General features: G+C 37.8%; 1 protein-coding gene across 6 annotated transcripts in view; it reads left to right on the forward strand.

Moving 5' to 3' along the window:
- LOC136830826 (delta-like protein B) overlaps positions 1–24,330 on the forward strand; it is a 628,420-nt gene that overhangs the window by 162,158 nt on the left and 441,932 nt on the right. For all 6 annotated transcript variants that reach the window (XM_067090799.1, XM_067090803.1, XM_067090804.1 and 3 more), the window contains one exon: positions 11,486–11,539. The gene's annotated coding sequence lies outside the window, so the exon portion shown is untranslated. The remainder of the gene's footprint in view (positions 1–11,485; positions 11,540–24,330) is intronic.

Here is a 24,330-nt window from a genome sequence, read left to right on the forward strand (position 1 = left end):
AGTGGGACAGGCACCAGTCCCCATGATTATGATGAAAGACAGATTTGAATACATTATTATCTATTTATTAATTTATTAATTTATTTTTTCGTTTTTAATAGTGGGACCTCTTCTCTATGTATTTCCCTTTCCCTCCTCTTCCTCCTGCCTAATAAACACCACATTCTTTGGAAGCTTGAATTTCAAGTCGGTGGCTCCTGTGGGCTTGTTTCATATGAATAGGTTTCGATTTATGAATAATAATAATAATAATAATAATAATAATAATAATAATAATAATAATAATAATAATAATAATGATAAAGTCAGTTTTGAAACACCCGGCATGATTAAAGACGCTACGTGATTAAGGACTGGTGTGGCAGTCTGACCTGATTAATTAAAGGCAGCATTCGATGTTGAGAGACTCGACTGATACGCGAGTCGGAAGTGAAGCATTAACGGCCTCACTCATAGTAAGCGCAAGTTGATATCAGTGAACAAGACAAAAACACGAATAAAATAATGTCGCTTAAAGTATTTTTTAGCAAATTAATAAATACAGTAATCCTGCTGTGAAAATTTAACCAAATATATAAGTGAATTTATAGCCGGTTTGGTTGTAAGTGATTTAGGGCAATTAGTCCAAGATAAAAAAAGGAAGGAAACCTAGGGCCTGGGAAAATGACTTTTCCCTGTTGCGACTGGGTAAGGTGACTTTTAGGGTCACTCGAGATGGTTTCCATGTGGTATTAATGCACGGTAGTGTGTGTTGCCCCTTGTCCCTATTCACTGACGTCTGGCTTTCTGTCCGTCGTGCTAATACGTCTCGATAACCTTTAAAACCTTTGTGTTGTTTTACCTTCCGTTGATTTATTGAATATTTTTTTCTTGGTAACCAGTATATTGATGGGTGAGTGCATCGAAGTACGAATGACTTGAAATTTTCCTAAACTCACTCTTGAAATTTTCCTAAACTCACTCTTCACCAGCATTCATGACGATGCGGCTCTAATGCCACGGGATTTGTAAACACTTCAGGTATTCCATTAACGAAGTGGACTACTGAAAAACAATCCCATCCTCTCGCGAGGCTGTATTGTCTGTTGGTAACTTTGGTTGTTAGGTATTTTGAGATTTCATGGCGCCATAAGCCTTAATAGGATGCACATTGTGGCGTTTCTACTTGTTTACTGCAGTGCCACCACATTTCGTGGTGAAGAGGTCAAGTAGTTGACTGGCATCGCAGCTACCAAGGTCATCGACGCGGGCCAAACCAGCGTTCACCTGGGATTGATTGTGAAGAACGGTCAATAAGAACCGTTGGAAGGCCTTTGCATTCTCAACATTTCCTAGAGAAAGCGTATGGAATATGCTTGATGAGACGTTGCTTGACAAATTTGACTGCTTCAAGTTTCTGGATGAGATTTGCTTGATCACATTTTTTGCTGAGCCTCTATGAAGTGTCAAGGAAGGAATGATTTATATATTAATTATGTGAATTCATACTTTGCCCAAAAGTGGGATAGAACAAAGCCAGTTCCATGGGAACAGAGAGATCAGAAATTTCATTTAAGTAAGACGAGGGAGGAGAAAAAAAAATACAGTTAAAAATAGAATGATTTCTCTCCGTTAATTGGCGTCTTCCAATCTGCAGTCGTCGACGTCGGTAGAAAAGGTGAATGACAGGAAAATACCAACAGCTAATGTCTCGTCTGGTCTTCTTCGATTGTAAAGCTAGAATAGTTATTTTCCAATACGTGAAGAAATATCGAAAGGAAATAGGTATGATTGTTTGAAAAAAAATCTAAATATAATAAAAAGAAAATGGAAATAAAATTGAGAAAATATGTTTTGATGCTGAGGTTGATGATTCTAGCAACCCAGGCTGTTACGCAGCCCAGGTCGAAGGAAATAAAGGAAGGACGGGGAAAAGAGTTGCGTTAAGGCCCGAGGAAGGCGACAGAGCTGCCAATAAAGGTTGGAAGATTAGAATGTCAGGGAAAACAGAAGTAGAACTCCAAAGCCATTCCCCCCTTTTTTAGGCGGGGGTGGGGTGGGGGGAGAATAGGGTATTTCTACGTTAACTTCAATATAGTTCACAATCCTGATGGTTGCAGTCCCACTCCGTTTGCTTAGGTTTGCACATTTAGGGCAGTGCCATAGTCTCGGTATTCATTTTTTTCTTAATCCAGTGATGTTATTTTAGTAAATATGCACAAGTCTGGCCATTTGAGTGATTCTCTTTCTCTCTCTCTCTCTCCTTAGGTGTTTTTCTATTCTGTGGAAAGTTGTTATGGTTTTCAGTGTGGTTTGGCTTTTTCCTTGAAGTGTATGGCCACTGTGAATGATAATGATTTTAGTATCGTAGTGAAGACGTATGCACGTATCTTTAGATACAGTATTGTTTATACTTGTATATTGGTGGAGAGCAGCGCATGATCCGATCATCAGTCGGATCGCAGTATTAAGATAAAAGTATTTTATTTTTTCCTCCCTTATCTTACTTAATATTGACATTGTTGTTTTCACGGACAGTCGAAAAGAAACGTTTAGCAAGTGTTTATAACGAATTCTTAGAAAAACTTTCCGCGCTTGGAAGTTTAATCTCACGTAATTCTCTGTACTCAGCATGGAAAAAAAAGGAAGGGGCCTTGTTAGGTAAAGCTGATATCGGACGCTGAAAGGGGAAGAGAGGAAGCTTTAATGGACGGGGTGAGCGAAAAAGAAGGGAGGCTGGCTGGGGTTCCCGTCAGACGTAGAGGATGTTCTTGAAGGAAGGGGGAATAGCGAGTGATATCAGAAACCGTCGACTCTGCGAAATGTTAGAGGAAGAAGAGTTACCGCAAGAGAACGACGTGAAAGGCATCTCTACGTTCTGGACCCTACATCACGTTTTTGGAAACCGATGGCCGTTAGGTAATGAGGACAGTGGTGGCGGACGCCTGATGGACGCAGAAAAATTGATGTTTTGTATAATGTTGTGGTGGTAGTCAGAAGATAATTATGGGAACTTGATTTTGCACTTTCATTGCCAATGAAATGTCTTGGTAAAGGTTTTTTAATACAGTAGGCAAAATGGTGATACTGGTAAAAGCAGGTATATTTAAGAGAACTTTATACTGATCAAATCATCGGAGGTTTGCGGCTCGTGTAGATGAGAACGTTCTGCTTGTTTGCCCTCTATTGACAGAACAACGGGAGTTGCAAGCCTCAACCATAGGGTCTTCGTAGCCTTCCACGCTAAAAGAATTGGTCCCGTGCATATTCTAGTCGCGCATTTATTTATTTAGGATCCAGGTGGTGTACTGTAAATTTATCGAAGTTGTCAATTTTGCGAGATATTTTAGCGACTTAACATTTTTATTTCGTTCCTAAAATGTAGCTTCGTTTTGATTTCCTTCCGAGTTCCGTCTCTGTCACTAGTGCCATCTCGTCAGACACAGACAGACGCTCTCAATTTGACCCTTTTCCCTCTTTCCTCTTTCCCCTCCTCCCGTTCATCCCTTCCGCCCCCTCCTCTTCCTCCTCCCGTGTCCCATTCTAACATCCTGGCACAGCGGCGTCTGGTCGCATTTCCGCTGTGTCGCGTGGCATTGTCACAATATAGCTGCCAGGGTGCCATTCCCATCTGATTTATTTTGGCACTTCAGGATACTCCTGGAGGAAGTGGAGCCCAGGCCTGGTACTACGGCCATTAGCACAAACTCTTAGTTGGGTGGAAATTTGGTTTCCTCTCTCTCTCTCTCTCTCTCTCTCTCTCTCTCTCTCTCTCTCTCTCTCTATATATATATATATATATATATATATATATATATATATATATATATATATATATATATATATATATATATATATATATATATATATACATATATATATATATATATATATATCACATATGTAATATATATACATACATACGTACATACATATAGACGGTAGATTCGGAGAACATTCGGTTTTTATTATTTTTCGTTATAGGAATAGAAATGTAGAATTGAATAAAATATGTTTAAAAACTAATTGTTTGGTGGAACATTTGAAGACGATAGTATTATTAGGCACGGTAGTTTGAATAATTTTTTATTTTTTTCTAAACTGTCTTGAGAATTTTGATATTTATATATATCCAAAGTGCGTGCGTTCGTGTGAAATGTTGTATATTTATTTTCCTCCTGAGCTGAAACGCGTTTTTCTTATTTCCATATCACCCATAGCGATGTTTCTTTTCCAAGCGAGATGGATGGAGGCGTCTGGGAACAGATGTGCCCGATTGGCAATGGGGTTCGGTGATAATGACCGTCCCAGCCTCCTGTCTTTGTGATTGCGTCCGGTTTGGACTCTTGAAATGACCTAGGTCATTCGGTTTGTTGCCACTCGTGCCCCTTGGCACTTTTCTGAGTGGGTTGGCATATCCATGGAGCACTGACATACCCCAAGTTGTAATGTAGGCTTGGAATGATTCCTGTCAGTTTGTTATTTGGGACACTGAGATACAATATTATACTATTTTACGTCAGTATTGTTTGTATTTGATAACTGAATTAACTCCGTCTACCAAATACAGGAAAGAGTAATTTTTGTTAGCTTATATACACACCAGCATTAAAGTGGCAGTGGCAGTGTCCATTGCATTGATCTTTTTTTGTAGCTACACCATGTCAGACACACACACACACACACACACACACACACACACACACACACACACACACACACACATATATATATATATATACACATATATATATATATATATATATATATATATATTATATGTATATATATATATATTATATGTATATATATTATATGGTGTAGCTACAAAAGAAAAACATTCATATACACACTTATATATATATATATGTATATAAATATAAATATATATTTTTTACAATATATATGTATATATATACATATATATGTATATTATATATGTATATATTGTTTGTATATTTATTTGAAAAATGTCATAAGTACGATATTCCTTCTATCCATCCTCCATCCCCTAACCTCTGGAAAGAAAAAGAGGGGACTAAGTCTCCTGCGAATAGGGAATTTGGTGTTGCCATTCTCGGGTGACCCCTGTTCGTCTCTCTCTCTCTCTCTCTCTCTCTCTCTCTCTCTCTCTCTCTCTCTCTCTCTCTCTCTCTCTCTCTCTCTCTCTCTCTGTGTCTCGTTTGCTGTTTTATTTCTCCGGAACTGTTTTAGTTGGAACCCATTTGAAAACTTCGTTGGAAGGAAAGGGAATTGCGTGAAAGGGATTTTATCTCCGTCATCAGTTTTTCGAAATGATGCCATCTTGGCGGTCTGAAAAGGCACCAGGAAGCCTGGAATAGCTGTCGACTCTCTTTTATAGCATATTGCATTTATGTATCACATGATCGTATTATTTTTCCCTTGAAGAACTTTTACCTGAACACTTTGGCTATATATGACTGTGATATATGAAATGTGATTATTAATATTATTGGTGTGTATTTGCAATGGCCCTTAAAATGAAATTAATTACAGTAATAAACAAGTAAAAAATACGCCGAAGTTTTTTCGGCGCAGTCGAGTTTTCTGTACAGCATATAATGCTGTATGAAACTCTCAGTTGCTACCCATGAAACTTTCAGTTACGGCCCGGTGGTGGCCTGTGTTCTTGGCACGGTCATGGTTAACTTGAACCTTAAATAAAATAAAAAAACTACTGAGGCTTGAGGGCTGCAATTTATGTTTGATAATTGGAGGGTGGATGATCCAATACCAGTTTTCAGCCCTCTAGCCTCAGTAGTTTTTGAGATCTGAGGGCGGACAGAAAAAGTGCTGACGGACAGAGAAAGCCATCCCATAGTTTTCTTTTACAGAAAACTAAAATCATAAGTGTTTTGGTAATAACAGTGGGTATTGTGATTAAAATTATGATTAAACCGTTCATTTGTTGGTTAGCTGAAGATGACACTACCTCTTTTGAAACGGCCTCATAGTACTCGCCAGGATATCAACGTTACACTTTCATTCCGTGCATTCACTCTTGTTGAGGACTTCCTTTCCCGCTTGTTGCAGAGCTTTTACCAGTGGTCTGCCGAGGTTGATTTATGGCTTCTTTGAATGTCTGAACCGCCCTTTTCCTTTCCTTGCTCTGTTGCTTATTCTGTCGGGCCTTTGATAAGGTCATAAGGTTGTCCTCCACTTCGCAGTGTGTGTGTGTGTGTGTGTATATATATATATATATATATATATATATATATATATATATATATATATATATATATATATATATATATATATATATATATATATATATATATAATCATAAAATGTTTTTTAATCTTAAAAAATTTGTATATGTAATTATACATAAGATGTTTTAATCTTCTTAAAATGTATATATATCTATATATATATATATATATATACACTATATGTATATAGTTTATATATGTATATATATAGATAGATATTAGATAGATAGATAGATATTTATATGTATCGTAAAATGTGTGTGTATGGTCCTCATTGTCCGGTAGTTGGAACATTCTGCATGCAAGCAAGGTGATCAATGCTTGGATCCTTGCCTGGGTGTTCAGGGTTTAGGTGCCCTCTTTAAAACCCGTCGTGCGTCTGTTGACAGTTGCAGTAAATCATTAAATTATGTACATGGTGGTTAGCCGACTATAGCCGGTCCTAGTCAGGTGATTCTGTTAAAAAAAAAAAAAAATTAGCACAAATTGGAGCCACTTCTGTGGCGGTGGAAAAGGCCATGTCTATCGAGACAGCGTGTGTTTACTTGTTCGTATTTCCATGTTACCAACGACCTAAACGGTTGGAAATTAGTCCACGTAAAGCAACTTTGCACAAAGATGATGGGTTCTGTGAAGAATGCTATTGATTTTAAAAGAACATCTATACTAGAGGAAATATGCTTTATATATATATATATATATATATATATATATATATATATATATATATATATATATATATATATATATATAATATATATATATAATGTATAAATAGAATATTTGATACTAGTTAAGCTTTTATAATTCATTATTTTATTGATATCGTTTATAAGCCGATAGAAGTTTAGATATGACATCTTGTATGCTTAAACTTTGCAGTTTTCTAGTTATGCTCGGTAATAGACATGATTTAAAAATTCATTGCATTTGATTTACTTGATTTTACTCTGTATATTCTAGAATATTAGTTAGTGTGTGCGTGATGCACAATTTTCCCCTTGTGGAAGCGAGGCTAATTATTCTAATGGTAATTTTCATTCAGAATTGGCTGCCCTTTTTTATTTGAGTTTTTTTTATCTTCAGTTTTTTCTTTATTTCGAGACACTTTTCATTTGCCACTTCCTTAGGCTTATTTCCTGTGTACCCCTCCCGATTCCGTGAATAATTGGTTTGGTATGGGCGTATAGTTACTTACTCGGGAGACAGCCAGGGTGGTCGAGAGAGAGAGAGAGAGAGAGAGAGAGAGAGAGAGAGAGAGAATATGCGTTTTGATATTTGATTTCTATTTAGTGTAAGATATATATTACGTTTATGATCTTTGTGTCATTTTCTATGGTGTATAGATCCTATTTTAGAGGAAAAACGTACAGTTTACCACAATAATTGCAGTAATAGAACTAATATTAAGAGTTATCATTTGTTTTTACTATAAGTACAGTATTCACAGATAATATGGATATCTTTCTTTCTGACAATTAGCAACTTCGATATCTCACACAGCGCAGTAGTAGTTCATAGGTGACAAGGGCCTTTATGTGGCTGTCTTGTATTTGTTATTTCTGTCTATCTAGTACTTGCAGGTTAGACACTCTTCCGGACCTGTTTTGAATTCCTAAATAATCATTGGGCTTTAAGAGTTCAGCAAAGGCATCTGTTTTTATCTGGGTTTTGTCATCAAGTTTGCAGCTTGTGCCGAGATTCGAGCAGGATTGAGCAATAATGGGGACGATAGAATACCCCTGGGTAGAAGTCAGCGTGGCGTCGGTTTGGCATTTCTCCCTCCTCCCCTATCCTTCCCCTTCCCCCTATTAGGTAGGCATGAGGAAAAATCCCCCTCGGACGCTGCTTGTCCCCACTGTTCCCCTGTCCCAACCCCGCCAAAAGGCACCACTCTTTCCTGTGTGCCGTGGAGGGATAATCCTGACACCTGGCATATGTTCTCGAATTCCCAGATTCCTATGATTCCTACTTCCTCTGTATGTTGGGAGGGTTTTGTGTTGACGGGAACACGCGTCGTTTCCTTTTTATTTTTCAGGAAAAGGATTTGATAGGCTTTTTGAGGGTGTGACTTTTAACCGTTAAATTTCGAGCGACTGAAAGACCCTGCCTGTAGAGGAGTTAGTCTTAATAGTGGTAATAATGCAAATACGCTTTATTTTAGCGCTTGGGTTTATAAAGATTTAGAGAGAGATGACAAAATACATCAATAGGAAGAGAAAAAATATAACAAAATTACGGTGGCACCCAAGTAATGCGAGTAGCGCATTTTTGTACATTGGTTGAGGACTAAAGCAAATATTTTAAAGTTTTCAGTCCTGTTGTATATCTGTCTCCAGCCCTACTTAACATGCATTCATTAACCATTAGTCCTTCATTTTATTCCTGTACTCACCTAATCTTGCTCATGTTGATTGCTAAACATAACGGGAAGAGTTCTTAGGAAGCGTGGTTGGAAGAAACTTTATTTTAGTGATACTGATGTAGCTGTCAGAACAGTCGTATTATTGTCAGAATTCTCACGAAAATCAGTAGTGTGTTGATGAGATGTATCCGTAAATGCTCTCTGGTCAGGTGGATGGGATCTAGACACCGATTTCTGTAGATGTCAGTTTTAGTTATGAGAAAATGAGGAAGATCAAGGGGAGAAGTAATAGGCATTCTCTCATAAGGGGCCGAGAACCGGATAAAAGAGGGTTGAGCCTAGAGCAGTGACACTGCCTTGTCAACAAAAATGACCGAAATATGGAAAATTTGAGTCAGTTTCAAGTCAGTGTCCCCTGTGGGCTTGTTCCATAAACATAGGGTTCATCTGAATAATAATAATAATAATAATAATAATAATAATAATAATAATAATAATAATAATAATAATAATAATAATAATAATAATAATAACGACAGTGGGTCACCGTAAGTGCCAAAATCCACTCAGGAAGAGCATATAGTTTGCACCTATTTATTTTAAATTACTGATTTGAATTGAATGTATGTTTGTGTGTAAGTTGATTAAAAGACTGGCATATTGTATTTTCGAGTCTGATGTAAAATATTGACGTATTCTGTGGCAGTATGACTTTCCTTTCATTTGCATCCGATGACATGATTGCATATTTTTGTAGGAGAGTTGGTATAAAATGTTCTAGTTATTTTAGTAAAAGTGATGATAGTTTGTCACTCTGAACTCTCTCTCTCTCTCTCTCTCTCTCTCTCTCTCTCTCTCTCTCTCTCTCTCTCTCTCTCTCTCTCTCTCTCTCTCTCTGCAAATTTACATATGGTTTAATTAGTTATTCAGTTTGTTTTCACACATTAAGTATTGTCCTAGTTTCTGAAAGCTTATTTGATTCCAGGGTTCACAATCGCATGCTGTCTCCTAAATTCAGTCTTGCGACTTACTCATGGACGGGTTTTATGTGTTAATGTATTATTATCTCGTAATTAGTTATATTTGGATCTTTCCTAGATAGTGACCCCCAAGGGTTTTAACCTGGTATGTATCCACCTTTGTGGCGTGTTGAGTACAAACCCGTTCGGGATTACCGTAAAAACATAAACAAAAGACTAATTATCATAAAGATAATGACCCAAGAAACATTAGTCCTAGATAACGTCCCCTAAAACCCTTGGGTGTCACTGTTTAGGAAAGATCCTTATATTTTTCTGCAATTTCATTGAATGTATAGATAGATAATCAACATTCCCTAACACGCACCAAATTACTGGGAGAACACGTTATAGAGAGCAAATATTTTAACAAGAGCGAGTTTAACGTCACCATAATCCTGCCTATTACGTAATTACTATAACGCAACGCAGATTTGTTTGTTTGTAGCCACAGCCTGAGTCTCTGTTCAAGTGTCAAGGGAAAATATACGTCTAATATAATTTCTTCGTGATCTCGTTTCATTTTTTATGTGAATTGGTATGAGTAATAAAATCATGTAAAAGAAGAAAGAGTTAATTTGTTTCCGTTCCTGGACACGACAAGAATAAAGTTAGGACGGGGCCATTATCTGTCGGGGAAATAAAGATTAGAGGGTGATGGGCTCATGCCGTTGCTATGGCAACGCGCGTAAACTCTTCCATGGTAACCAACGTAAACGTTTCCATGGAAACGGTGGTGATTACCGTTGCGGTTTATGGCCAGGGCATTGAAGCCTGTGTAAAAAGAGAGAGAGAGAGAGAGAGAGAGAGAGAGAGAGAGAGAGAGAGAGAGAGAGTTGGAAGGCGTTAGGTGAGCAGTATCTCAGGGCTAAGTTGTCCGATATCAGTTATTTTTGCACAAAATCATAATGAAAAAGTTAATGTGTTAGTCGGGTAAATCTCTCTATTTCTGTACTGTGTTTTCTTTCAGTAATGTTCAGGTCCAAAAATCATATTAGAAAAAAGAGAAGTGATAGGTTTTGCCTGATTTTCATGTTGAATAAAGACGGATGTGCGAGAATGATGAGAATCACGACCTTGACTTAATTTACAAACGTCAGAAATCTAAAGGAGTTGTACTTTCCTCATTTAAATCAAGAAAATTCTCGAAGTATTTTACGCCACCGTTTTAATTTTTGTTATTAGTTACTGTAATCTAAAGCTTCTCCAAAACGTCTGGAAAGAAAGAAGTTAAAAAGTTAAGACGTCGAATATGTGAAAATGGAAGTTTGTACAAGCTCTGCTCATATATGTAACATAACGTAATATTGGTCTTGGCTATGATAAAAAAGAAAATAAAAAAATTAGAAGTCTGTTAAAAGCTGTGGGGCTTTGGCACAGCTATTTAGGGACGCAGAGAAATTGGGATCTAACCAACAGTGTACTTGCGCGCGCGCACACACGCACACACACACACACACACACACACATATATATATATATGAGTCATACATACATATCTTTTATACACATCAGATTTATTATGTCTGTCTCCTTGTTGTAGATTCATTCGTTAGTATCAGTTTATAAACATAAACGTTGGCGTCTTACGGCGTCATAAAGCTAAAGACGATTGTTAGGGATAAGGTTGAGGGGAGAATAAAGGTAAGGTAGGAAGAACTAAGGAGGAAAGATTAGGGAAAAACATAAACGGTGATATTAATTACTAAAGAATTGTGGTTTTTTCCAAGTGTTTCTTTATGTATTTGATGCATTTCTCTCTCTCTCTCTCTCTCTCTCTCTCTCTCTCTCTCTCTCGCTGAAGTTGAGAAATGGGAAGAGGATTTTTATTTATAAATGCTTTGTTTTTTGCTGTTTTTTATCGATGCACTGTTTATATTTTGTTTCAGAATCTGCGAGATAGAGAGGGAGGGAAAACGAGCAGATGGATCTCCGTTGAGCAGGTCAGTGTATGATTTAATTCTATTCATTTGATTTATCGTCATTATCAGGTTTTCAAACTACTTACATAAATTGTTTAACAAATGCCATTTGGCGATGGGTGCTTTTGGGTGGACAATGATTAAAGCTGTCAAGTCTTTTACAAAAATGTGCACTTTAATGGTATGTATGTATGTATGTATATATACACATATACATATGTATATATATATATATATATATATATATATATATATATATATATATATATATATATATATATATATATATATATATATATATATATATATAATGTATAGTGTTTGTGTAAGTTTCTTGTTTTGTATTAAGGAATCTGATAATACCGGATACATATACCCTCTTATCAAGTTGCTTTTTCCTCCGAGTCATTACTGTTATTTTCACAGAGTTCATTAAGCATACTTAAATTGATTACACGGTCACAAGAGCAATCATGTTTTCGGCCGGGTGAGTGAATGAATAGGAATGAAGGTTCGCTCTGAATGCTACTTACTAGTTTTGAAGTTTCTGGAAGAGGCAGTTATGAAGCGACGCCATGTTATTTGACAGCAAGAGGCGCTGGATTTTTATAGAAGTGTGGAATAAATTATCCGTAGTGGAATCCTCCTCTTGTGGAGGAGGCATGGTAAGGATTCGACTGGATGTCGAGGTATGGTAAAGAGCACGCGCAGTGAAGTCCAGGTAGGAAAGATTCGACCTTTATTAAATCGGGGTAAGACGAACCTTCGACTAGGATCGATACCACCGAGATTAAAATATCAAATCAGGTGACATCTGAATTCCAGTTACCTGTAAGATTCGACCAGAAGTGTTCGTAGGTTTAAGGTTTGTGATGAAAGCCAATCTCGACTATGATAGAGGGTGACAGAGGTCAGGAATTGCGGAAGGGAAAGTATATACAAAGAATTAACAACAGTAATGATTGGGCAAACTAGTTGTATCTGTGGCCACTGTTTTTCTTGTATTTGAAGCTCTTAGAACTTTCCATCCAGTCTGCTAGTGGAAAAAAAAAACCTTACTTTCCTCTTCAATTTTCCTTTCCTGTTTTCATGTATCTTTCACTTTTCTTTTTTATCGCTTTTTGTATTTTGCCGTGTCTTTCCCTTCGTATCTCTGTTTTGCTAATGATGATGATGAGTGTATCTAGGACCTCGTTAACATGTTATCGTCTTGACTCTTTTCATCCTCTATTAATCGTCACGTTTTTCCTTATTTATTCATCCGCATTACTGTTTCAGAACAGATAATTGGTACGTGGTGACACATTCCTGATGTTCTTCTAAGTGTTTTACATATATATATATATGTATATATATTATATAAATATATACACCGTATATATATATATATGTATGTATATAATATGTGTGCGTCTGTGTGCGCGCGATATGACTAAACAAAAACCTGTCACCCCAAAACAGGGGTGGCTCCATGTATATATAACGATAGAATTTACAACAAAGGCAGTATTACCGTTAAGGTAGATGTATTGGAGAATCAGAGCCCATCATGGAGCTATATGTTGGTTTAATGACCGTTAATCCTAGCCATAGCAGAGTGTAGCTAGATTAATTATACTGCATATAATCAGAATTTACTGGGTCAGTCAGAATGGTGGTCATTCATCCCTTCATTACAACAAACCCAACACTGGTGTAATATTCTAAAGCACGTCTAACCTAGGAATTGATCTTATAAAAATTTAGATGGACACAGTAAGAAAGAAAAGTACCCAATAGGGGGTAGGACCGTCAGTGCACCCCAAGTGATGTACTTTGGGCATAACTAAAGGGTGTTTTCAGCGTCCTTTCGGCCCCTACCCATACCCACTTTTTAGATATTTACTGTAACGCCATTCCCGCTTCCTTTCTTCAGTCGTGCTGTCCAGCCTGTGTTCTATTACTTCTTAGTGCAGCCTGGTTTTTTTTGTTCACCTTTAGATCCTTCTATTTCATCTCCTTCGTTTTCTGGGTCTCTATCTTTCTGTCCAACCACTTCAATTCCCACCTTTTACTGTCTTGATCGCTGAATGGCTGAAAGTGCCCCAAAGCTTGGCTTGGCAGCCTAAATTTCATAAATAAAAAAGAATAAAAGTTCAAATACCTGCTTAATGATGAAAGCTGCTATTATAGGGATTTGTTTTTCTGTCTCTCTCGTGTTGTTTAAAAATTTTCAACCTCCTCAAGTGCTTTTTTACTCATAGCTGTGTCCTGATGAAGTCTGTTTTGTCCTCGCGTGTGCTGTGTAGGGTATTTTAAGTATGGATTTTACAATCTTATTCCCGTACTCTACATTTCAGTATTTTTGTTTCAACTCTCCTCAAAATAGAAACTCTTGCCTTACTCTCTTTGTTCGTCTGAGTGTACATGCATTCCTTGCGTCAACATTTTCGAAAGAGAAATAATATAACTGTCTGTGGCTGGCACCCTTCAACGGTTGAGGAAACAGCAGTGGGTCCCTTCTTTGACGTGTCCTTATGTGATTCCTTGAGGACGTGATTGTTTTTCTCTCAGGAACAGGAAGATGATGTAGGTTGGTGTTGTCTGGGACACGAGTCATGACTTTCCGTTTGACATGTGTCTATAACATGTCATGCGTCATGTCATAATCACGTCAGAAAATCGGCCAGTTTCCCTCTTGACGACTGGAGGAGGTCGATTCGGTTAACGTTCGATGAGAACGACCATTGTGTTGGGGTATTATTGGCCTTGGGAGTTTGTTCTGGTCACGTTGATCACAACTTCCAGGTAGAAATAACGCACGTGGCCAAATCTCTCTCTCTCTCTCTCTCTCTCTCTCTCTCTCTCTCTCTCTCTCTCTCTCTCTCTCTCTTTGCGCATGGTCATTGTTGCTTATAAAGTTTGTCATTGTAAGTGAACTTGCAAATAAAATATCACTTGTGAAGTGGTTTAAAGCTGTTCTGGGCAATCATAAGCCAGTCATAAAATTTCTGGTGATAGGATGAAGAGGCTGGTACAGTTATAAAATGTTTAATGTTGTGCCCTCTTTAGATGTGTCCGTTCTTCTCAGCATGTCCTTTTGCTGCCCCTGGAGATTTCTTTTTCAAATATGCCCTCGTTTTAACACACACACACATATATATTATATATGTGTATATGTGTGTATGTGTGTATGCGTGTGTGTGTGTGTGTGTTTTGATAAAGTAAGGAAATTTGGCGGTTCTGGAATTACTTGCAGAGTTGATGTTCTCTGTTTACCTCTCTCTTATCTTCCTCGTCCTTGCCTCTCATCCAACCCGTCTTCTCTTCTTCAACTCCTTTCCCTCCTGCAGTCTTCTTCGAGGCATTGAGTGTTTGTGTGTGTATTCCACGCGTGGTTGAGGTAACTTCCTGATGTTTCCCCAACAGCCATCGCTGACTTGACCTGACCTGACCTGACCCCTCTCTCTCTCTCTCTCTCTCTCTCTCTCTCTCTCTCTCTCTCTCTCTCTCTCTCTCTCTCTCTCTCTGCTTCGGTCTTTCATGCCAGAACTTTTCTTATCGAATTGTGCCATAGCTATATCATTAATTTTGCTTTGTTGTTTACGTGCATATTTTTATTTCTTTTTTAGCTTTCGCGTCTTGTGGATTTTGTGCCGTTGGTGGAGCTTAAGATAAATATTTGAGATGACTTTGGATATTGGTTAGAATGGAGGTAATGTCCATTGTTTTGTACAACATAATAAGCAGAAAAAAGTGCTGCCTTGCAAAAATGGAAATATGGGTTGTATGAATTTTTATATATTTTTTATTATTAACAATTTTGCAGACGTAGTGGCTCTTCAAAGCATAAATTTCTTGTTTACAGGTATAATAATGAGAGGTTTCATAAATATCACTCTAGATCTTTAGATACAGTGACCGATGTAGGTCGTTCAGTATAATAATAATAATAATAATAATAATAATAATAATAATAATAATAAGAACAAAGACCTTGGGGCTCTGTGAAGCCATAATGCCAATACTAACGTTGATGAAAATCCCAAATTAATGTATAGAAGAATACACATTTACAGTATTTATGAAATTGAACCATTACTTTATCAATTTTGTAATCACGATATAGTGAGCCTTCTACTGTAATAATGAATTTTATTTTGTCTCTAAATGACAGTATTGACAAATAATGCTAAACCTGAGATGAAGGACACGGGAATGCCGGGACTCTGACCCCGTAATTTCGCTACCCGTGACCCATGCAATCGTGGGGAAGAAGATGCTACCAAAATTTTCACAGGTCGAAAAAGAGGTCACTTCGGGTCAGAGATGGGAACACTAAAACCCTCGACTGAGAGAAGGGAATACTGGTAAATATGGACCAAAATCACGCAAATTGAACATTTATTATCAATAACATTAATAGTTTATGTAGACAACTTATATTGCATATAATTTTAATTTGTTCTGCTTTTTCCACTTTTTAATGATTTATTTTTACACACTAAAATCCGCAAAGATTTCTCTGCGGATTTTATTATGTGTGAATATAAATGAATAAAAAGTGGAAAAGCAGAACAACTAAAAATTAGGTGGATTATGAGATAAAATCTGTTAGTGGCTTTAGTAATGCTCTTAAAACATTACCAATGTATGATATATTCATTTTCCATATTTGCAACATTTCTTGTGCCTTCTGTGTTCAAACGGACAGAAGTGTGGCAAAACCCACTGTATTGACCTTCCGAGGAGAAGCCTTTGAGAATCACTAGTAAATAGAGCACTAGTGTGTCGATCAGTATACTGCATCCGTTCTTGAAGTGTCCGGTAGTGGGTAGATTCTGGAGGTTCCCGATCACGAGAGAGAGAGAGAGAGAGAGAGAGAGAGAGAGAGAGAGAGAGAGAGAGAGAGAGAGAATTGGTGGTACTGAGAATGGGAATGACGAATAGTAAAGGCCTCATCATCACCCATAGCTCATATCTCGTGAAGGTGGCAGCCGCCCCTCTCCATCATTCTTGCTTATCCGTGTTTCGTGTGTCATCTTTTTGGACCAAAAAATATTTTAAAATTTAAAAAAAATTCTTCATACCTCTCATGGCTTATTTTGTTCTTTGGTTTTAGTTTTAAAGGAAGAATGTAGTTTGTTTGGTTAATCTTGTTGAAGTTTGTTTATATATATGTATATATATATATATATATATATATATATATATATATATATGTGTGTGTGTGTATGTGTGTATAAATAAATATATATTTATATAAATATATATTATATATATGTATATTTATGTACAGTATATATGGATATATATTTATAACTCCTTCCCCCTTCTTAGGGCGACAAATATTGAGCAAGTGTTGGCATATTTGAAGATGACAAATTCCTCATGTTTGAAATGAGGGGAGGGAAGGTAAAAAGAGCGGGGAAGTGAGGGTAACGGAAAGTTCTCGTGGATGACAGTTGAAGGCAAGCCGTATTTTTTGTAATTTATACTTCTTTAGGTAGCCAAGTAGTGCGCGTTAGAGGGCAAGAGGCTGATTAACTGGATATTACATTCCAGCGTTTATGTAAGAGAGAGAGAGAGAGAGAGAGAGAGAGACCTAAAGTAGAGTGATTTCTTCGAACATGAGTAACGACAGAGGACTCCAGGTCCGCCATGTGTAATGACAGCCATTGTCTTTTATTCGGTGCTGTTATTGGCGGTGACTAATGCTTTCATAGATGACTGATAGTGTATTGACGTCCTTGACAATGGCGGCTCTCTTATTTATTGCTGTCCTTCCTCCGATAAGTCATTTCAAAGTCGAGTGCTCAGGTTGGGGGACCTGGGAACCTTGGGGGTCGTTCACCTCTGTGTTTACCCTATAATTCTTCTTTCAGTAACAGTTGTAACAGTAAGAACAATAACTACTTGTCAATCTAGTATAACAGTTACGATTTATCCATTCACTTGTAAGCTATTACTTTTGTACAAAATTGTTTTCAAGGGTTTTATTTGCTTATAGTTTGAGCGTAGTAAAGGGGCTTTGAAAATCTCACTATACGATTCAATGTCCAAGAAAGTCTCTTCAAAATTTTTTGACTGGTAGATATTAGAGTAGAACGTCTCTTTAATATAAAATTAACTGCGTTGAAATATTAACCTACGACCCATCATTGCCTTGGGTCATTTATTATATATAATGGTTCAGGGTTAAATCGGTTGCTTTTTCCTTACTTCTAAAAGTAGAGTTTCGAATCTCTCTCTCTCTCTCTCTCTCTCTCTCTCTCTCTCTCTCTCTCTCTCTCAGTGCACCTCACGCGGTGCACTGTAGGCTCATAGCTGTATAACGTCTTTCATTCCTTTTGCTGTACCTCCGCTCATACTCTCTTTCTCCCGTCTGACCTTCCATCCTCTTTAACAGTTGTTTCTCACTGCAATTGCGAGGTTTTCCACCTGTTACACCTTTCAAAATTTCGTACTGTCAATTTCCCTTTTACCACTGAATGACCTCATAGGTCCCAGTGCTTGGCCTTTGGCCTAAATTCTTTTATATTCCAGTTCTCTCTCTCTCTCTCTCTCTCTCTCTCTCTCTCTCTCTCTCTCTCTCTCTCTCTCTCATAGATTATATCAGTTTTAGATAAGCAGTTCATCATGTTAGCTTCGGTTGGGAATATTGTACATGGTAAAGTAAAAAGTTATCAATGCGGTACAAATTAAGAGATGATTAGTAGCTCTTGAGTAAATGAAATGAGTGTACCATTTTTAAGAAGGGATCTCCATACCAGATGGATTTGGGACTGGGTCCTGGCCAAGCTCTCAGAACAAAAGCGGACTGTATTTGGGAATAGAGCTTTAGGAGGAGTAACAAACAAGATCAGTATTGAATACCGGGGGAGGATTCCTGAGATACTATAAATGCGAACTTGGAAACATTGTAAAAGAACAATCAGCAGTCCTGAAATTCATATCCCAGAGGAACAATGACCAATCTTGAAATTCAAATCCCAGAGGTTGCAACTGGCGAGACAGTCTTTGAAGCCGGATATGATGCCGTGGTTGTTAATGGCAGGTAAAGTAGTCTGGTGTTTGTTTAGGAGCAAATATTTTTCCTCTCACCATTAAGGTTGAGCAGCCTGCTTCCTCGATATGGGCAACTAAATATTTGGTCCAACAGTTCTCTGCACCGTTGGTCTCAGATGAGGTTAGTCATCCTTGGGTCTGGCTAGTACGCGGGTAGGTGACCACCAGTGAGTGGCAGATAGTAATACACTCGTTACTCCGCTAATTTCTTGATCATTGGATTTTACTCTGACCACAAATAAATGACAGACTCATTGGGAACAGAAATATCCGTAACCGTATGTACATGAGGTTTAGCAACCTCATCCCAAAAATCAGTGCTTATGACCTTTCAAAAATCCTCTAGAATCCCGATAAAGTGAGTTCATTATTTCTGTTGCATAAAATGTAGTACAACGACAGACATCCTTTGCACTCTTCTTAACCTGACATAGCTGCTTTTACTCGCAATACTAGGAAGGCTGCTGCTGCTGCAAACAGGCCGTCGTTTTCCAGTATCGGTTTTTGATACTACTCAGTTTGCTAGACTTCTATATTGGCTAAAAATAAAATGTGGAATAGTTTGCCGAGTGGCGTCTTCTGATCTCCAAATGTTTTAAGCTAGGAGCAAATTCATTTCTGCTTTTTGCTGACGTCTCCTGTATTCAGGTATTTCCGCTTTATTTTCCATTCTCTATTTAGTTATCACGTTTTCCTTTGATTGTCTCTCTTTGCGGGCTGATTTCCCTTTGGAGCCCTCTTGGATTTATTGTCTGTTGACTCTGTCCACAAGGGTTTTCAGGTGAAGAGTGAGAAAAAGAGAGAAAGATAATGGTAGGTGGGGAGTAAGTGCACATGCATAATGTTTACTATGGTCGGGACCTCATGGTTTTATATGTTTTTAGTCAGTCTTTTGTACTTTCATTGTTTAACGTAAGTGTGAGGCCGTAGGCGTAACATCCTGTTAGACAGTCAGTACCATCACAGTTTTTTCCTGTACTGGTGCCTTAGACGATCGTAACTTCTTTATCATGTGTTAAGTAGTGTTGTTGCTAGCAGTTTTATTTGCGGATCTTCTGTGTAATATTTTTCAACTGTTATTTTTAATCGTATGAGTTTGAAAAGCTTCATTTGATGTTTGCAGTAGATTTGGTCGCTTTATTTGGATTGACAAGTTCTCGGACCGGAAGCTTATTAAGGTAGTGGGCGGTTTAATTCAGGATTTTTCCCTTTCGTTTCTTGGTACAGGTGTGAATCAGGTCACAGTTTCTTTGCTGTCATACGAATTTGGGATCTTTCACTATTTCCTAGATAGTGACCCCCAAGGGTTTCAACTCGGTATGTATCCAACTTTGCGGCGTGTTTAGTACAAGCCCGTTCGGGATGATCATAAAAACATAAACAAAAGACTGTAAATATCATGAAGATAATGGCCCCAAAGAAATATTATTCCTAGATAATGACCCCATAGCTTTGTAGATTTTACAGTTGATATGATTATTATTATTATTATTATTATTATTATTATTATTATTATTATTATTATTATTATTATTATTATTATTATCGCCTGCGATAGAATTTGGACAAATTGATTTGCTCGCGGTTGTGTCCATGTGCATTTCAACGAAATAAGTATGAATGAATCTCACTGAATATAGGCGACTCATTCATGAGCTGATCCCTCTTGTTAATATTTTTGTTGTTCTGATGAAGATTTAACATATTGTCTTCATCAGATTCATCTTTCCAGTTATTTTACTGTCATTGTTGTACTGTTTATTATTTACTATTATTGTTTATATGAATAAAACACAGACTTCCAAATTTTCCAAAGATGGAACCAAATTAGTAGGGAGCATCTACGCTAATCGCATGCCTTGATCCTTTTGAGTGTAGTAGGCGAAGGTATGGTTACTACCGAATGCTCTTGTTATCATTATTATAATTGCTGTTGGTATTATTAGAATAGCAATGGTGGTTTTTATTTTATTTATATTTTTTATTTCCCAACGCTTTCCCCTCGCCATGTCTTGTATAACAGGAAGAAAACTTTTTGGGAGTCTGCGGCCAACCAGTAAGTTTATTGATTTAGGAAGTTGCTGATTGTTTTGCAGGATGTTACAAGTTAGGCAGCCAAGACAAACATGGCTGGAAAATAGGGCGTAGGAGAGAGAGAGAGAGAGAGAGAGAGAGAGAGAGAGAGAGAGAGAGAGAGAGAGAGAGAGAGAGAATGTCAAAGGCAAAGTAAGATGAAGTGAGAGGGAAAATAAGTGAAGTTACGAATAAGGTGAAATCGGAAAGTTTTTCTTCACATTGCGCAACGAGCCTGAAGAAGAGAGGAAAGGGCGAAAACTGAAGAAAAAGAAATGAGCTGCAAAACGACTGACGAAAGATTAGATACGGGAGCGTGGCATGGGGAGCAGGAGGCGAAGCTGTTTGACTTCAAAGAAATTTATAGTTGCTGTGATTACCAGGTCATGAATGAAAAGCGCTAATGACGGTGGGGTGTGAAAATGTTGGCTGCATGATAAAAAAGATAACTGCCGCAAATAAATCGCCTTTGGAAAGCGTAAAAACGCTGAGAAGTGACGGTGAAGGTTGGAGATCTCGCAGGAAGGAACTCTTCGACAAAAAAGAATGATCTTTATTTCATTTTATATGTGATGTGATAAAAATGATAACCTCTGGAAATAAGTTGTCTGTGAAAAATGCTAAAACGCGGGGAGGTCATCAAAGGCTAGAAGTCGTGCAGGAAGGAAAACGATGTTTGTCGTGATTTTTCCTTATTTTATTTCTTATAACCGCACGTTGCTTTCATTTTTCCCTCCGCATTGATACCGATCAGTGATTGGTAGGTCAGGGAAGAGCAGCATCAGGTGGCCAATTAGAGGGAGTGAAAGACGTGAAAGTGAAAGGGAAGATTGAATAAATATAAGAACGATGACTCGCTCAAGAAGACGGATGGACTCATTAAAAATTTGGCGAAGAGTTGGATGAAGCATTCATTTTGTTTCTTGGCATTTCAGCGCAATGTTGGTGTGGTGTTTTGTAATTAAATAATTTGTTATTATAATTAACCTTAACTGACAGTTCATAGTCGAATTAGCTTCTTTACACACCTTTCACTTGGCGTCCAGTGTGTCAGCCGTATTTAATTGTATCTCTGGAAGCTTTTTATTTTGATTACAATTAGTGTTTATAAAACACCTCTATCTTAAGAGAAACGCACTGAAATCCAAACAAGGAATATGAACTGTGAATTCCGTAATTATGCTTCTAGAGGCAACTAGTGTCTCACCATTAAGCCGCCTTACAACGTGATCATGGGGTATATCATGCCGGTTATTTTAGTGCTCCATTAGTGTTCTGTTTTCACAATAATACATGTTATTACAGTTAGTGAAATCTAGCATTGTTTTTGAAATACAGCCTTCACTAAGAGGTTTTCGTATAATATGCAGAGGTAAGATATTCAAGTTTGATTTTCAGGAAACCTTAAGAGAGGGAACCCATACAAAAATCATCATCGAATGTTTCGGTGAAGCGAATGCCACAGATTTAAGCACTTCCGAAGCCTAAGGCGGGCATCTTGCTTATTTGCATTGGTATGCCGTTGACCATGGTGGCGTTGAGCTGTCATATATGTACGACATTCGATAAGGCTCACAGACCTGTTTACCTGTTTTCATTAGTTCCTCGCTGGGTGAACCTGTTTTCATTCATCGCCAGGCCATGGAACAAAAGTTTTTTCCCGGTGTTATAAACGTTTCCTGACCCATGAACGCAGGTCTGTCGTTTCTTTCAGAATGCGAACGCTTCTTTCTCCTACTTCATCTCTTTCTTCTTGATTTTGCTTCATTTGCCTCTGCTGTGGCTCTGTCTTGAGGGAAATATATTTAATGTAAAACTGTGCTTTGTATTAACGGTGTCATTCGTCCCATCCAGTATATGTAACCTCAGATTCAATAATCTTTAGTTATTGGATTTCAACACATGAAGTCTTCTTGTAAGAGCTCCAGGTAGAGTAGGATATGGGCATTTTTCTGTGTTCTGTTGATATTTTTAATCCAAAGTCATAAACATTCAACAAAATATCATCTTCAACGCTTTGCCTAAAGCCATACTTAAAAGCACCTCGAACAGGGTTCCCTATGACTGCGGATAAATTCAAGCGTTCTGCATATTCCGTAAGTTGAATGCTCTTGTATCCAAACGTGGTGGTAATATCAGTGTTTAAAAATGGTTTCCTTTTTGTTTCACGGCCTTATTTTTCTCCGCATTGAGGTCTCAAGACTTCTTAATAAGGAGCATATGACAATAACAGTAGGGGAGATGGGGATACTGAATATTATATTTATCTTTCGGCGTTCACAGATTTCAGTGACAAATTATGCTATTTAGTCTGTGGGAGAGAGAGAGAGAGAGAGAGAGAGAGAGAGAGAGAGAGAGAGAGAGAGAGAGCTTCAGTTAGTTATCATGTGGAAATGAATTTGTAGAAAGTTCTTCTCAAAACAGGAAAACGGAAGTTGGTTTCTGCGGATATGCGGTGAAAATAAACATCCAAACAAGCTCTCCCTGTTTGAAAAGAAACGCGTGAGACGTTAAACAACTGTAAAGATAACAAGACCGCCCCACAAGTCCCCATCCGGTCTGGTAACCATATTCCTCCCCACCTCTCCAATTAATGGCGAATTAAATCTCTGTGGAAATCTTTCCCCTGGTATATTGAAATATTCTCCTCCCAATGAGACGCATGAAAAGCGTTTTCATATTTTGTACTTAATGTACAGTAGTGTACATTATATATATTGATACATGTATGTGTGTATTTAAACATCAAGCCTTTTCCTCTGTCAGGGGGTTGGCTGCAGTAAAAATCAAGGCTGTGATCACTGCCTCTTTATACCTTTCCACAACATTAACCAATAGATACAGATACACAGGGGCCTCAGCAGCATCACTTCCAGCCCCTACATTATACTGTATGTACACACCCTGGTGATTCCTGCATTTAAATGCCCATTCTTTCCCGACCTGTTGTACTCGATGTATTAAGCATTTACAAGGCCTTCCTCTCTCTTCCGTCCTTCTAAAAGTTAAGTATATCATAGTTTAACCAGACCACTGAGCTGATTAACAGCTCTCCTAGGGCTGGCCCGAAGGATAGAGTTATTTTTACGTGGCTAAGAACCAGTTGGTTACCTAGCAACGGGACCTACAGCTTATTGTGGAATCCGAACCACATCACATTATAGCGAGAAATGAATTTCTATCACCAGAAACAAATTCCTCTTGTTCTTCACTGGCCGGTCGGAGATTCGAACTCGCGACCAACAGAGTGGTAGCTGAGAACGGAACCCGCTTACCCAGCGAGGAACTCGTCCTTCTAACACTTGTATATTATACACTCTTTATTTTAACCCAGTATTATACACTCTTTATTTTAACCCATATAATCGTTTAATATGACCAAACCATCTCAGAAATGATCCATCTTTTCTTGTACGTTACCCTCCATACCACTTCCGATTGTCTCCACATTCCTGACACTTCATTTTTCTTACACCACATATATGTAAACTGTTCATCTTAACCCTTTTTCTTTCGTCTGGATTCTGCATCGACACTTGACTTTCATATAGGAAGATTTTTCTCAAGAGGCCGTATATTTACTTCTTCCATGATTGCTATATACTCTTAGTCTCTGCCGAGTCTTTTGCGCTCACACTGCCCTTTCTCTCGTCCCACCACTGCATGTCTGTTATAAAATTGTCAAACTTCTG

The sequence above is a fragment of the Macrobrachium rosenbergii genome, chromosome 47 (assembly GCF_040412425.1).
Source record: "Macrobrachium rosenbergii isolate ZJJX-2024 chromosome 47, ASM4041242v1, whole genome shotgun sequence".
NCBI classification, from domain to species: domain Eukaryota; kingdom Metazoa; phylum Arthropoda; class Malacostraca; order Decapoda; family Palaemonidae; genus Macrobrachium; species Macrobrachium rosenbergii.